Source organism: Arachis hypogaea, chromosome 5 (assembly GCF_003086295.3).
Source record: "Arachis hypogaea cultivar Tifrunner chromosome 5, arahy.Tifrunner.gnm2.J5K5, whole genome shotgun sequence".
NCBI classification, from domain to species: domain Eukaryota; kingdom Viridiplantae; phylum Streptophyta; class Magnoliopsida; order Fabales; family Fabaceae; genus Arachis; species Arachis hypogaea.
In genome coordinates, this window is record NC_092040.1 from 105,733,336 (window position 1) to 105,751,897 (window position 18,562).

At 26.8% G+C, this 18,562-nt stretch overlaps 1 pseudogene; it reads left to right on the top strand.

The window, feature by feature from the left end:
• Positions 1-13,747: 13,747 nt before the first annotated feature.
• Positions 13,748-15,985, top strand: LOC112802473 (nematode resistance protein-like HSPRO2; annotated as a pseudogene).
• Positions 15,986-18,562: the final 2,577 nt, after the last annotated feature.

Sequence of the window (18,562 nt, forward strand, 5' to 3'; positions counted from 1 at the left end):
AAATTATTGCATATGAATGAGAATTAGAACTATATTAATTAATATAATTAGAATGAATAAAAAAATTGATAATTGATAATTAGTTTAATAATGCATTGAATATTAATTTGATATAATTATAAGGAAGACATTTTCTTAAAATAATATAATCATGCATTATTCATGAGCTAATTGTAATATAATTAGAATACATTCATTTAAAAAAAAAAGAGTTCATGTATAATTTTCATAAATTACAGCAGTTTCTTTATTTATGTAGACATTTTTATTAATTTTGTTAAATAATTCTAAATATTTACTTTTATATATATATATATATATATATTAATTATACATAAAAATATTTAAATCATATATATTAACTATTTTTTGTTAATTATTTTCTTTATATATATATATATATATATATATATATATATATATATTTATTCTACAATCGTGCAATAAATTTTTCTTTCATTTGTTAACTAATTAATCTTGTATCTATACAATATTATTATTATTATTATTATTATTATTATTATTATTATTATTATTATTATTATTATTATTATTATTATTATTATCCACTAATTAAAGTAGAAAAAAAAACTATAGAATGAATAAGAATTAGAGCATGAATTATTGTGGATACAATTATTTATTATTAAAATTGTGAATACAACTAATTATTATGGATACAACTATCTACTAATAAAATTATTGCACATGAATGAATATTAAAACTATATCAATTAATATAATTAGAATGAATAAAAATAATATTAATGATTGATAATTAGTTTAATAATGTATTGAATATTAATTTAATATAATTATAATAAAAATATTTTTTTAAAATAATATAATTATGCATTATTTATGAGCTAATTGTAATATAATTAGAATAAATTTATTTGGAAAGAAAAAAAAATTCACGTGTAGTCTTCATAAATTATGATAGTTTTTTTATTTATGTAGTATACATTTTTATTAATTTTGTTAAATAATTATAAATATTTTCTTATTTATACATACATATATATTAATTATACATAAAAATACTTAAATCACATATATTAACTATTTTTTGTTATAATTATTTTCTTATATATATATATATATATTATTTTACAATCGTACAATAATTTTTTATGTTTTATATCCATATATAATCTTCAATTTCAATCCCATTTATACGTAAATTGTATATAATTTTTTTTAATAGAGCAATTTTAATTTTTTGTTTTAATTTATTTTCTTTCACATGCTTTATCTTTTTACTTTAAATTGTGATATTTTAAGTTTTCTTTTTCTTTTTTGTTTGAAGTACACTTTTATTATTAATAATTGCGTTACTAAATTGAAATACAAATAGAGAAAAAAAGGTGACACATATATTCAAAGAAGAAAATAAACTTAAATATCAAAAAAAATTTATATTAAAACATTTAAAAATAACATATCCAAAAAAAATAGTCGTAATATATAAATTGAGACAACAACTTAAATTTCTCTAAAACTAATTTAATCAAATACTAATATTAAAACTAAATTACTTAAATAATATTTAATCTATTATAGTCTTTAGACACATATAGATTAAAGTCATTCTCGTAACGACAACCAACTGAAACAACTTCGTAAGTTTGAACGCTTAGAATTCGTGCAAATTTAGACCATTCCCTTGTTAAATAATTTTCATCATCCACTATTCATGTAATGCGGCAAGGTATAAAATCGTCACACCGAAAAACTAAACTGACCCTTGTTCCCCTCAATGGCATTGTATTAATGCAAAAGAAGACTGGTAATTTCTGAAAAAAATAAAAATATGTTATAAAATTATCTTATTAACAAAAAGCTTAAAATAAGAAAATTTTAAATATATTACCAATCGTTGAAATTGCATCTCCGAGTTTGTCATGAATTTACCAAAACTGAACTTAAACTGAGGGAATTCAATCTCATTATGTGCTCCACTTCGAAAATTTTTGGGCAGACGTAAAAAGCATGGAGGGAATGGAACTTGAACTTGGCCTACAAAGCTCCGCAGAAACAATTCCTCAATAAAAAATCGAGCTCCTTCCAAGAAAACTAACTTTACCCACATTCTATTAGGTTGGTCATAATAATATATCAGTAGATCCAACCATCCTTCGGTAAAATAGAGTTTACTGTTCCTTTTTTGGACGCTTATATCCATGTAGTTAGAATCTGAATCAGTGAATACAACTCGATAAGGTATTTCATGGATGTGATGCATTATAAACGATTGCGACAAAAGACAATCACACTAGAACATTAGACGAAAAAATAACTTGGAGTAAGAACAATTAATAAATTATCAAAAGAATAATATAATAGAATGAGTATATGAAAAATATTATAAAAAATAATAAATTGTACCTTAAAATGATCAACTTCGATGAAAAACGAAAAATGCATTCTTATTCAATGAAGAAGTAAAACAAAATAATAAATTTAAAATTATGAGTTGATTCAGATTTAAATTTATGTACCACAAAAAAATATTATATATAAGTTTTAGTAAAATAAAAATAATATGTAAATTAGTTATTATTAAAATAATTTTTTATTATTTTACGTTTAGTTATACATCATATATCGATTTTGTTAAATTTATATGATTTTATCATATCATGATTAGAATTATTGTTTTCTATCATGATCACAATAACCCTGGCCAACTTCGTAGTATTATTATTATTATTATTATATATAGGTCACTATTAAGATAACAACTTGCCACTAATAAAATTATTGTATAATGAATAATAATTAAAATTATATTAATATAATTAAAATTAATATAATTAAAATGATTAAAAATATTTTTGATTGATAATTAGTTTAATAATGCATTAGATATTAATTTTATATAATTATAATAAAGATATTTTTCTAAATTAGTATAATTATGGATTATTCATTAAATAATAATTATATTATTATAATATAATTATAATAAAAATATTTTTTTAAAATAAATTTAGAAGGGAGATATAAATTGGTTATTATTAAATTAATTTTTTTATTATTTACCTTATATATTATATATTTGTTTTGCTAATATCATCAGATTTTATCATATCATGATTAGAATTAAAGACTTTTATCATAATTAGAATAACCATTACCATTATCATATCATCATATTTATTATTATTATTATTATTATTATTATTATTATTATTATTATTATTATTATTATTAAAAATATTTTCAATCAATAATTGATAAATAATTTAATAATATATTAAATATTAATTTTATATAATTATAATAAAGATATTTTTAAATTAATATAATTATGTATTATTTATTAATGTTAATTATAATATAATTATAATAAAGATTTTTTTTATTAGACAAATTTAAAAGAGAAAATAGTATATTTATTTTAAAGAAAATATAAATTCGTAAAAAAATGACATCTCACTTTTATTAATTAAGAGAAAATTGATTTTAGTATATTAAGTAGATAAATTTCCTAGTTCGTTCTGTTGCTTAGCTAAGACTAAAATAATAGTTATTGAAGGATAAGATCTAGCTAGTAAATGTAACTAGGAGTAGTGTATGTGCTGAATTTAAGTATTTATAGATTGTTGTGTGAAGGGAGCAATATAGTTAAGTAGTAGTTGGGACATGAGAGAATAAAAATAATGAAAACGTGCATGTATGTAATGTATGATGTATGTGATTGTCAATAAAAGGCAACGACATGAGTGAGTGGGACACAAGCTAGGAAGGAAGGATACACCATATTATATTATTCTTATTCTTTTTATTATCTCTTGTAATAAAATATCCCTCCAATTTGTCTTATTGAAACTTACAATTTTTAATAAAGAAACAGTTTATTGCGAGTGCCATGTCTTTTTTTTATATATGATTCAATATAGCTAAGTTAATTGGATAAGTAAATAAATATTACTTTCAAGTGAGTGGTTATCTGGTTATTTATATTAGGTAGATTCATCATTATGTCCTAATATATACTTCTAGATTTTAATTCGGTCAATTATATATCACTCTCATTTTGTAGGAATTGCTGAAATATTTGTGACTTAAAAAAAAAGAAACTTATAGATTTAGGATAGAATTTACTATAGTTAAAAAAAATCTAATTATTGTGACTCTAATTTTTAGGTCATCTAATTGATTGCGAAAATCAGAGCATGAAAAAATAATTAACAAAATACAAGAGGAAAATAATAACTTAAAAATTACATTAAAAAAGATAAAAAAAATTGAACTTAATAGCTGTTTGTTTTAACAAATAATGAAAAAACTTAATTTTAAAATTCCGATACGATGGAAAAACAAATATAAGAGAAGATAAAATTGATAAACATACCTCTAAAGAATAATTTTTTCATCGTAGTTATGATTTTAGTTATTAATTAAAGATTTTAAATGATATAATTAGTAATTAGAGACATTGAAATGATGTAATTAGTTTTAAAAGCAATGCTTTTATAAATTTAAGTTTGATGATTTTTATATTTTGTTGAATTATAATTATATAAAAACTAGTATTTAAGAATAATAGATGCAAAATTTAGTAAAAAAAATTATAATTAAAAAATTAGGATCAATGACAGATTTAGTCACCAAAAAACCTAATTGTTATTAGCAACAAAAAATTTGGTTACTAACGCTTGGTTGCTAATTAGCTATTGAAATATTGGTTACTAATTCGTAATCGATTATTTTAGTGACCGATTTGGTGACAGAAAATTTGATCACTATATAGCTTTTGTTAGCGACTGGTATTGTTTGGCGAGAGTTTGGTAGCCTTTATTGAAAATCTGTCGATAATAATCAACGACTAATTTCGGTCACTATTTTAAATTTAGCGACTAAAATTTTAGCAACTACCATAATTAATCACTAAATCGATGATTATATTGTTAATTTCTTACAGTGAAAGAGCCTCTCAAATCGGGTACCCAATTTTGTAATTATCTTATAAGGAATTTATTTTTACAAGCTTTTTAGGATCGGTGAATTTCATAGGTAATAGAGTAATGAACTTCTAGTACATTTGCATACAGTTATATTTTGATGTCTAACACTATTACTAAACAATTAATTAGCACATGGTCGCATGGCAGATTCTTGGGCCATGATAACCCATCGAATGAAAATGCTCCTACCGTTTAAAAGATTATGTTAGTTCAAGGTATGGGGGATGGTTGCTGCTGCCACTGAATATGGAAGCTCTATAAAACAAGTCGCAAAAAAATTAATCAACGAAGGTGGTTGGATAGGCTTTTATAGAGGGTTTGGTCCAAGATTATTTAGTATGTCAATGATGGGAACTTCAATCATATTGACATCTGAGTACCTAAGTAAGAAAACTATCCTTTCCTTCCTGTGATTACATTCTCTGTGTAAATCTTTATCATTTTGTTACTATCTTATATTCTGGTGTATGAAAATATTGGAATAACTACTTATCTCAATTGCAATTCTTTTTTACTTGCTCAGAGCACGTGTGTACTAAAGATGAAAAAGGGCATTTTGGTCTGCAAGCTTTGTCATTTGTTTTGTAACTAGCCATGAATAATTGATAAGTACATATTAGAATCCTACACCTTTAGCAATGAAATTGTTGTTCTACATTTATCATCAACAACTTTGGAAGATTAACCTTTGTTGTATTAAAACTATATGTACTAACAAGTAGTGAAAAAATTACTGCTATAATTATTGCAGCTAGAGATGTAATAATAATTTCATTCCTTTTTATGATTAAATTGTATTCATGTATTCATTTTTTGCTGTGCCTCTTATAATGTCTTTATTATATGGAAAGAAACCAATAATAAATTGTAATGAAATATGAAAAAACAGTTAAAAATTCTTAACTTTCTGTATGTAATTATGGAATGTGTTGCATAGATTAGAATTAGTTTTATGCACAACTATACTTAAAAAAGAGAAAGGATCAAATTAGGTCTAAAATGCAATATGATCAGGTTAACTACTCATTATACACTTTAGCATAGTACCAAATTGTCACATCAGTATTGCAACAGCTGAGTTATCACCCTGAAAGAAATCAAAGATCAATCAAGTAGTTAGCTGCGCCATTGCACACTTTAGTATGGCACCGGATTGCCACATTATCACTAGAACCAATAAGATCAGCTAGTCATGGCACACTTTAGCGTGGTACCAAATTGTCATATCAGTACTACAACAGCCGAGTCATTACTGAAAAAAGACTAGAGACCATTAGACCATCTCCAGTAGGGAACTCATCCCAATTCCTGTTTATGGCCCACCTGTCATAAAAAGTAACTCCACATCAGCTTTTGCGTCATAAACAGTAAATAGGAACTCAAAGCATCTCTCTCTTCTCCATTAGGAGGAACTAACTTTAGTCCCTGTTGTGGTCCCACTTAATTAATTAATTAAAATACTTGTAATTAATGTAATTAATTTTTTTAATAATATAATTTAAATATTTAAATTTTAAAACAATTCACTATTAAAATATATTAATATTAAATAAATTCATATATAACAATAATACACAATCATTCATATATTTAATATTATTTTTGATATAAATAATTAATATAAATTATTAATTAATAAAAATTAATTATTTAATCTAATTAATTATTATAATTATTAATAAATTAATTATAATTTAATTATTATTTAAATAATTAATATAAATCATTAATTAAATACAAATATAATTACTTAATATAATTAATTATTATAATTATACTAAATTAATTATTATTTAATTATTTAATATAATTATTTATTTTAATATAATTATTTAATATAATTAATTAAAATTTTATATAATTATTTATTTAAATAATAACTTGCCAAATGGCAAGTTATTATTTGTTGCTCTCAGTCCCCGTTCAGAGGGACTTTGTCCCATCAATCCTTGTGCAAGGATCCCACTCCATTTTGCTCCAACAGTCTCAGTTCCTATTTTGTCAGAAACAGGGCCTCAACGTATGCCCATTGGAGTTGCTCTTATAGTGCTCGAAAGTCAATCTGAAGACTACAAATAGTAAAATTAGAATCTCAATAACTAAATTAAGTAATTGTGTAAGTTTAAGGGACTAGTACGAAATTTTACTCGCTAATAAACTAATATAGATTGAATATAAAATATTCAAAAAATACATTAACGCAGGACCAAGTAGAGTTTAGTAGGTTAATTATATTAGTTAATTGTAATAAGAAAATATAAATTCTATATTATTTAGGACAGTGAATTTTGTATTATGTATTAGTCCCACATCATTCAAGTTATAAAGGTTTTTCTTTCTCTCACTAGTATAAATAATTAATGTATTTTTTATTTATGGAATAGAATTGAAGTTTATTTGTATATAAAATAAGCTGAGGACTTTTTTTGAGTTATCTTTTTTTAAAAGATCAATTATTTATCAATTATGTTTGGCCGGGTATAACAATATAAAAGTACTTTTTTGATTATTTATTACATGAAAAACATCTTTTTTTTAAGAAAAAAAAATCTTTTTAAAAAAATGTAAATTACAGCTTCTCAAAAAAGATGTTTTTTTATTTTTCTAATACTTTTACTTTTACTACTAGAAATTTGCCAAGTACGCTAAAAAATAATAAAAAAAATCTTTTTTCATTGAAATAATAGCGCTCAAACAAACACTAAGAGATACATCCTTGGCTTAGCCAAGCCAATTAAAATGAATTTATGACTACTTTCATCATAGTGGAGTTGTTGGTTAACCTCGCCAAGACTGGTGACCCAAATGATGTCCGGCCATACATATCCATATTAATATATATATATATATATATATATATATATATATATATATATATATAATCAATGTTTGTGAAAGTATAAATTAATTATACCATCTTAACTAATTTTATATTATACGAATTTTTATAAATAAAAAATGTAAATTAATATCTATTAAAATACTAATAATATAACATGCATGTTTATTAATACTCATATCTTAAATTTGATATCTCATTTTTAATTGTTACGGACAATTTTTTATTAAGTAAAGTTTATCAATTATCATATCTGAAATAAATTACTTTGCAATAATTTCCTTTTCAAAGCAAACAAACATCTAATTTCTTAGACAATCATTTTCGTTCCTGTTTCAAAATCTTGTTTTCATAATTTTTACGTTGAAAAAACTTATTCAATTATTGACGTTGTAATAGGAAGAAAATAAAATAAAATGTAACGTCAAAAAATAAATATATAATAAAAATAACCACAATTTACGAATTATTTTAATCTAATTTTTAGTGTAACCACACGTCCCCTGTCTATGCCATATCATAATTAAATTAAAAAAATATTAAAAATTATCAAAATTTATTATCTTTTGTTACTGTTTAATCATTAATTCAATTTTTTTAGCCTAACTTTTTTAATCTAATAATCCAACAATATATTTTATTCTATATTTTTAAAACAATCTATCGAAATATTTTTAAAAGGCTATATATATATAATGTTTCCAAATGGCCACTACGAGTCCCCCGGCCCTGAGCTACGAAGTTGATATTATTGAATATATGATAGTATGAGATAACAGTTTTGTTTTTTTGTTTTCTTTTTTATGCCAAAGAAAGGTCTAATTAAATAAAAACAAACAAACAAAAATAGAAAGAAAAAGAAAAAGTCTAAAAATGTATTAATATCTCTAGAATTTTTCTATAAACGAAATGTTAGGTGAGAAGTTTTAACACCCAAACCTAAATTGATAAGCAACTCTAATAGTCATTATATCGTGGGACATTTTGAATATTTAATCACTGGAACAATGGAGATTCTATCTTCCAAAGCAAGTCTATGTAATATTTTAAAGAAATTTTATTACAAAACACAATTTTTTTAGAAAAAATAATAATAAAGAAGAACCGACTTGGATCGGTTGCTCAACTTGGTAAAGGAAAGACCGCATGCTTTTGAATTCATAGACGACATTAGAAAAGTCATCAGTCCATAAAATGATTGTTATCCGATCCTAGGCCACACTTCACATATTATATTATTATGGATAGAAATAAAGAACCTTGTGTGATAACAACACATTAAAAAGAACACAATCAACTTGTTAAGTGTCCCAACATTTTGGGCACCATAGCATCCAATATCCATGGAAGTGGTGGTAATAGAGCAAGTGCATGCCGCTATCTTCTTTTTCCATTCATGTTCTTCTTTCCTTTAATTTTAATTTTTCTCTTTCGTGGTCTTTTCAAACCCAAATATTGGTAATGCAACTCCAATACATCCTACATCCAAGCGTAGGATTCTTACTTATCGTTCTAAATCCAACTCTAATATACATATCTATTCTTTTGCTTTCTATAGATGATCTACTATCATTGATTCATTATCTCTAAATATGCATGTCATTCTCCACTTAATGCCCTAATTTCGTATTGAGTAATATTAAGAATTAATACCTTTTGTTAATATTAATTAATATTTTATTTTTATATTATTAGAATTTTAAATTTATAGTTTAAGATTTAAAATTTAATATAAAAATATTTTTATTAATTAGTTAAATATTAATTAAAAATAATAAATTTTATTAATTATATAATATTATTCTTCTGCATCCTTCATCCATGCACTCTAATCATAGCCCACTAATAATTAAGGATCATATCACATATTACTTATGGTTGCTCTTCTGATTTGTTTAGACACAAAAAGAAATATAGGTTTAATTTTGATATATTGAGAGAATAAATTATTAAACACAAAAAATTAGTTATTTTTAGATGATTATTTATGCGAACAAATAAAAATTAGTTATTTTGTTGATATAGTCGATAGCATTATGTAATTTGATGTAAATATAAATTTATTTTACAATCAAAATTAAATTAAAAATATCACATATCACTTATTAATTTGGGTTCTTATTACATAATAATAATAATAATAATAATAATAATAATAATAATAATAATAAATTGCTTACCAAAATAATAATAATAATATTGTAATAATCACTCGTTTGGTTATCACCATTCGTGGGCATAAACCAAATATTTATACCAACCTTCCCACCGTACCGTTGACTCCCACATGTTATAAGTCAAACAAGTTTTCATCCCAATTTTGTGCATTAATTTTATCAAGATTTGGCATTATCTATCTGATAATGAAAAAGAAATTATCAATCAATTTTCTACATATACAAATATAACATCTTTAATTTGAATATAGACTACTTTTATTTGATTAAGAAAAAAAATAGTTTTTGTTTATTTTTGTTTGCATTAGAAATTGAAAAAAAAATTACCATAAAAAATTGTAATCAATGTCCTTGAAAGTATTGGTTAATGAACCTCTCATCGAAATTACATTAAAATTGAAGACAACAAATTTTTAAACAGGTAGTAAATAGCTAAATTCTTAATTAAAAAAAAAAACGAATAGCACTTGAATTTGACTTTTAAAAAGTGTTATTATCATTAAGTGGGAGATTAACTGTTAGTTATTCTATTTTTTAAAATAAAAAATATTATTTATATATTAAAAAATTAGTTATTAAAATTAATTATATAATATATATTATTTTATTTATTTTTAATATATATTTTATATTTTAACATATAATTTATACTAATAATTAATTTTAGTGATTAATTTTAAAGTATAAAAATAATAGGCGTAATATTTTGTGAAAGGATAAAAGAAAAAGAATTATATTATTACTGGTCATCGTCCAATGTTGGCGGTGACTATTGCTACTACATATACGTGACTTCACTGACTTGTGAGTTGTGAGACCATAATAACTATCGCCACAACCAAGGTTAAAGATGGACACTAGAGATGGAATGATATATGTACACTTTTTATGTATATTTTTTATTTTAAATATTGAAAATTACTAATAAAATAGGAGAAAATAAAAGAATTATTTTTATATCACAAACAAATATAAAAAATATAGAAAAAATGATACAAAAATTATTCTTTAGGCATTAAGCCATTAACTAACTCGATGGAAAATTTCTTTTTGTTACAGTATTTTATAGGGGTAACAAATTTATCCCTAGCGCGGCCCAAAATAACCCGATGTCACCTTTGACTGAGAAGGATGAGTGCTAATGAGCCTTGGCTCTAATAGCATCTCTCCCCCTTCCTATATATATATATATATATATATATATATATAATCAAAGTCAAGGGTTTAAACCCAGAGAAAGTAATTGAGGAAAAATATGATAATATGTGTGAGGAGTGTGTGGGTGTGTTGTGTACTTAGAATTGGGGATTGTCCAATTCACCGACCAAAATGAAAAAAAAAAAGAAAGATGAGTGGAGGCTCGTGGTTGCCACCACGCCATGTAAATGGCATTGAACTGGTTAGTGGCTACAGCCGCAGTAGGTTGTCAAAAAGCGTAGCAACTTGGATTACAAACTTGGAATGGGAATAGAACAAAGTCCATTACCTATTCACAACGCCGGACAGGTTAAGACCTCTTTTACTTACCTTCTTTTCTCTATATTTATGTGTACCTTCTTTTATTTGCCTTTTTTTTTTCTCTACTTTCTTTAATTATATTTATTTGTGTGTACTTTCTTTTCTTTGTCTTCTTTAATTATATGTATAAGTATCTGTGTCCATTACCTATTCATAGATTCACAGGTTAAAATCTCTCTTTTTTACTTTCTTTTTCTCTATCTTCTTTAATTGTATTTGTATCCATTACCTATTCATAAACGTGGAATAGATTAAGATCTCTTTTTCTTACTTTATACTCTTTACATATGTTTTTTAATGATATGTGTATCTTCTTTACGTTATCTTTTTTAATTATATATGTGTACCCATTACCTATTTACGATCATGCTAAAATCTCTTTTTTTTTTACTTTTTTTTTTTTCTGTTTTCTTCAATTGTGTATACGCACACGTGAGTATTTTCATTACTCATTTAAACGTCGAATATGTTAAGATCTCTTTTTTTATATTTTTTTCTTTATTTTGTGTGTATGAGACAAATTTTAGTATTAAAATATTTCGGTAATTATGATAGCTGACTATATAAGTATAATTAAAATTAAAGTTATATATTTTTTTATATTTTAGTAATATTTTTTATTTTTTATTTTTTAAATTTAAAAATATTACTTTAATTTTAAGACATCATAATCACAATCCTATAGACATCCTAACACACACTATATATATATATATATATATATATATATATATATATATATATATATATATTTGTTGGTAACTTATTAGTTAGTAAGTTGTTATTAGATGCTATAATTAACTTTGATCATTGAATACGAATGTGAAATTTCAATGATAAATATAGAGTAAGTTATCTTGTGGAATTACAAATTTTTTAATTTTATTTTTATACGAATTATCAAATTTAAATGTTTAAGATTTTATTCTATATTTTTAATAATTTTATTTATTTAATTAAATTGAATCGAACACAATTTAACTACGATTAGACCATTATATTAAACAATTAAATGATCACTCAATCGGTTCGATAATAGATTCGATATTTAGGACGTCAGTAAAAATAAGAAACAACAAAGATGAAGCCTTCTCTTTTAAACTGATCATGGAGAAACCTTTGCGGAAAAAATGGACAGAAAATCCTATAAATCAATTTATTTAAAGTGTTTTTAGGAACGTAGTGTTGTCATTTTGTTCAGATGTGTAAGTACCGGGACAACGGACAAGGAATTAAAGTTCGCTCAAATGGGTTAGAAAACTAATTTTGACTTTAGATTGTAAATAAATTGAACTAAATTTAAATAAGGATATCAAAAAATTATCCTTCCGCTGTCCACTTGGCAACTTTGCTTTTGGGGCATGCTCCTTAAATAGTAAATAGTAACACAATTTATTAATGTCGTTTATGACTAACGATGTCATGAATGGAAAACTTTATGGATATTTTTGCCGTCCCATAATGTCAATTGGGCAGCTTATGTTGTATTAGGAGGTGATAAGGGATTAGGATTTAGGAAGAATTATGGCATCATGGGAAACTAGATTCCCCTTGTTTAAACATTGTTGTATTCGTACAGCAGTGGTTAGATTCAACCTTTCAATTTCATTAGAATGTAAAGTTATAGGGATGGTGATTTTATATTAAAAAAAATTGGAGATCATCACTTTTTATTAATATTTAACTAATACTTTAGATTAATATTTTATTTTTATATTATTAAGATTTAAGATAAAAGATTTAAGATTTAATAAAAAAATTATTAAACAAGTATATTGATTATATTAAAAATAATAAATTTTGTTGGTAATGTAATATATATTATTCTTTTAATAACTTTATAATACACAATATATTTTAAATTATATAAAATATTGAATATAAGCTACTATGATTAATTATTTTATAATGCAGGTAACCCAGGCGACAGCAGCTTAGTAATTAAATCTGATGCATCTCATCATGTAAGGAAAGAAACTACTACTACTACTACTAAGAATTAACTAAAAATTAACTATTAATTAACTATTTATATCTAATACATATTGGAAAAGTGTAAAATAATAATAATAATAATAATAATTAACTTGGTAATTGATTTTTAAGTATATATAGAAATTTTTTATAAAAATAGTGAGTAAGCATGCATTTGGATTTTGGATATATCTTAGCACAGGAGAAGAAATAATTTATTTATGGTATTAATGTACGTACATGGAAGGAATAATAATAAATGGTGGAATTGGATAAAGATGTATTTGAGTGGGGGTTTCAAATCTCCGAATGGAGAAGCATGGCTTATGGAAAGAGAAGCATGGAGCCAACAACCCAACCATGGTGGCATATTAATGTAACATGGCTAAGAGTGATTGGCCACGACGCTAAGGCGTGGGTTGAAAGTCCTAACGCGTAGCACCTAAGAAACTACTACTACTACTAAGAAGGTCCAATTTCAACGACTCCACTATTGAAATTTTTAGATTCTAAACAAAGATAACACACTTCCTCTTCAACTTCCTTTTCTTGTCTTTTTATGTTGTGGATAAGCTCCATCATGTATTCTCATATCCCTCCGTATTCCCTCAGTCACATATTTTAATCAGAATTTATCTATTTATTTATGAAGTGTATGTAATCTAATTCCTCATTTTACGTAATGAAATTTAAAATGATATTCTATTCCATAGCGCCGCGACTTTCAAATTCCTCGTTCGTGTAGTGTTCCCTTTGCCCCCATTCCCCCCAGTCCACACGTCTTTCCTTTCGTTTCCATCTCTATTCAAATTTCCTGTTTCCACAACCTCTCTCCTCTTATCCATCCATATAAATACTCATTCATCTACCTTCTTATTAGTATCTCAAATTCTAGCATTACCGAAATCAGTAACATTGTCTAAGTGTACCACTTTTATTCTTTCATCAATCATAATCCCAAAAATGGTTGATTTAGAGTGGAAATCAAAGATGGTAAGGTCCAACATCAACATGCACCATCCCAAGTCCCCAAAACTCACCGTTTCAGACAAATCCGTACTTCAACCAAACTTACCCGCTTTGCAGCTACATCTTACACCAAACGACTTCAAAACAGCGTCGTTTTCCCTTTGTGAAGCTTACGACAACTACCTCAGCCTCCCTCAGCTACGAACACTCTGGGCCTCAAACAACTTCCCCAACTGGGCCCACGAACCCATCATCAAGCCCGCCCTCCACGCCCTCGAGATCACCTTCCGATTCATCTCAACCGTTTTCTCAGACCCAAGGCCGTATGCCAACAAACGCGAGTGGGGCCGCAGGCTCGAGTCCCTCGCCAAGGCCCAGGTACAGCTCATCGCAACGCTCTTCGAGGACCAGCAAGAAAGCCCTGAGACACGTGGCGAAGTTCCGGTTAGTGACAGCAGCAGTAGCGGTTACAGAAGCTACAGCGAGGCTAGCTTGCTTCCAAGGCTCGCCACGTGGCACAGATCCAGGGATGTGGCTCAGAGAATCCTCGCCATCGTGGAAGCCGAGATGACGAGGTGTCCGTACACTATAGGCTTGGGCGAACCAAACCTCGCCGGAAAACCGATCCTCCGTTACGACGCCATTTGCAGGCCAAACGAGCTTCATTCCCTCGAAACGACGCCGTTTGATCACGTGGATAACTTCGAGAACTTGAATCTCCGCGCGACGCACCAGATTGTGGAGTCCTGGTCACGCGCCGCGCGCGTGCTGCTCGAGAGTGTTGCGGAGTTGGTGGAAGGAAGAAGGTTCGAGAAGGCGGCGAGGGAGTGCTACGCAGTGGAGCGGATCTGGAAGCTTCTAACGGAGATCGAGGAGCTTCACTTATTGATGGATCCAAACGATTTGATGAAGCTGAAGAAGCAGATCGAGATTCGGTGTTTCGGCGATACGGCGGCATTTTGCTTTCGGTCGAAGGAGCTAGTGGAGGTGACGAAGATGTGTAGGGAAATGAAGAGGATGGTGCCGGAGATATTGGAGGTGATGAGGACGATAGTGGGGGAGGGTTTGCAGGGAAGCGGATGCAGGGAATAGAGGCAGCCATGAAGAGATTCTTCTTCGGTTACAAACAGGTTGTGGCGGCGGTGATGGGAGTGCAGAGGCCGGCGGGAACCGAGTTGGTTCCGGCGACTCGCTGAGTCAGATATTCCTGGAGCCAACGTATTTTCCGAGCCTCGATGCAGCAAAGACGTTCCTGGGGTATTATTGGGACACGAAAATGCCCTTGCTTGACACTGACATTTGAATGGCACTGTCATTGTCTTGACGCTTGATACAATGATACCCAATAATAAGGACTTAAAGGAGGGAAAAGAAAAGAGGGAAAGGTGTCAGAAGCTAGAAATTAAGAAAGAAATTGTAGTTCCTTTATATATGAACTAAATTCTCATTGTAAAATGGTTCTTGTAACAACCATTTCCTGTAAAATATTTAACAATTTTTTGGATTATTTACATTCACATGGATCTTTTCAGTAATTTTTCCTTTTTAGTTTCAAATCCTGTAATATTTTTATTTATTTTTTCTATTTAAAAAAAGCTTAAATCACAAACAAACCGTTAAACTAAGAAAAAAAAAAGTTGAATTATTAGAACAAGCACAAAGCCGAACGGGATGAAGTTTTTTCATGAGTTTTGTTGTTTTGAATGAAATAACTTTTGGATATAGAACGAGTAGTTAAATGGATTTTGTCCGGTTACAGGTTAAAAAGTACTTAACTAATAAATATTATCATTTTTAATCCATATTTAAAAAGTAATAATTTATATTTATATTTATTAAGAATTTTATAATAAAAAATATTTTTATACCTATATTTATTAGTATTTTACATATATAAATTAAGTACTTATATTTATTAAAATTTATATATATAAATTAATAAAATTTATTTATTAAAAATAATTTAATATTTATATTGATTAAATAATAATAATAAATATTAAAAATTATTGACCCAAAATATTTTTATAGATTAGCAAACTCTAGTTCCATATATATAATACCACTTTGTTTTCTTATTTTTATTTCTCCTCAATCTGAGGGAAATCGATGAAATGTGAATTACGAATTCGTCTCCATAAAATTATTATATTTTCTTGTATTATCCAAATATTAGTGAAATAATTATATAAGATTATATCTTCCAAAGAAAAAATTGTTATATACTTTTCCTACTTATATATATAATATATCCCTAACCGATGCTACATAAATAATGCACTCACCTGACTCATAACAGTTACGAAGGATGACAATTATGGGCAGCTCTTTCTTAATCTTGTTAAACAGCTAATCCTGCCTATTCTCAAAAAATGCTCTCTAACACAGTTTTTTTTTCGATTCCGCTACTTTACCAACAGCATATCTGCTAATTTTTGCCAACTCTTATTTATAATTGTGTTTTATAGAAGTGTGTTGGACTGTTGGTAGATGTATCTAATAAAAATATCTTTTTTATAATTGTGTTTAATAGAAGTGTTTTATAGATATATTTTTTGGATGTGTCTCTTTATATATGTATTTAAAATATATTAATTATTAGACACATCTACGAACACACTTTCATGAAACACAAATATAAATAAGAGTTGGCAGAAATTGGCAGATAATATGTTGGTAACCTATCATTTTTCTTTTTTTTTAATATAATTCCCCAATACACCTTACCAAGAAGCAAACTTTAGAGTTAAATTAAAAGGGTCATTTGCTTAATTAGCAAATTAACGGAACGAAGTAGAAGTAAATCATTGACTTTTGATGAATATAGAAGAAGCTTGGACACAGAAACTAGTCAAACATGGGAAGCCGAAGCACAATACTTTGGATGTGAGACATAACCTCTTCTAGAAAGTATATGTTTTTGCCCAAAAAATGAAAAAAAAAAAAGAGACAGAGAAAAGAAGGTGGACATGTCTATTACGGTGAAATTGGAAATGTTCTATGATCCACTAGGATCGGGTCTTATTTATCTGTGGATTAAATTGTTAGATTAATTCAGCGATAATGAATTGAGGTACGATAATAAATGTATAATACATTTTTTTACACCAAAAAATGAGTGCATCTGTGCATGCCACTTATAGTCAGACAAGAAAATAATGCTAACGTCTTCTACAAGAATAGTAATCATACACAAATCTTACGTGCACCATAGAAAGAGTCATATAAATAATGAGTTCGGACTTCAGATAACAAAAGAAACTGAATAGAACGGTGGTGCAAGTCTCTTCCAAACTTAATCTAGAATGGTAGACTCAATTATCTATATAATCTATAATATCATTAATTAGAAATCAATTGCCACTTAATTCTTAAACATGTTCTATCACATTTTTAATTTTTATTTAAATTGTCAATCACAGATTTAAAAATGGCAACATAGCAGGAAAGAAACCAATACAAAATGGCTACATGGTTTTCTCATAAACCTCCCCATATTTGTGTTGTTTTAATATTATTTTTTCTCGCTACGTTTTCTTTGTCGTTTTACAAATTTGTTTTTCAGGTTTGGACACTACCCGTCTTCCATGGGCTCTATAATCTTTGAATAAAGTATGGAATGTATGCGCTTCTTGTCTATAATTGTCTTATAACTCTATAAGTATTTCTGTGACTAAAAGAATAATTTAAATTATTCTTAATTTAAATTTAATTTTGAAAAATATTTTAATTAAATTGTTTATTCAAACTGACTTTTAATCCCTTCTGAATTCAAAAACATGTTTTGAAAATTTGAAGAAAAAGTCAATTACTCAAAGTTGAATGCTAGTGTGATGAAGAGAAGATTCTTCTTCGGTTGATGAAGCTGCGTGGACGAATGGGATGGGTGACGCGTGGTAATGATGTAGGGACAAGCACAGGGAGCATCTGCGACAGGAGCAGAAGCTGCAGGAGGTGTTAGACGCTGTTCATCGATAAGCAAGGGAGATTATGCATTTCTTTTTGTCATACAATTCACACACACTCTCTAACACTATTTAGAGAGAGTTCATCTAGTGTCTTCACTGAGAGTCGAATCCGGATGTGGTTTTTAATGTGGCATAATATATACC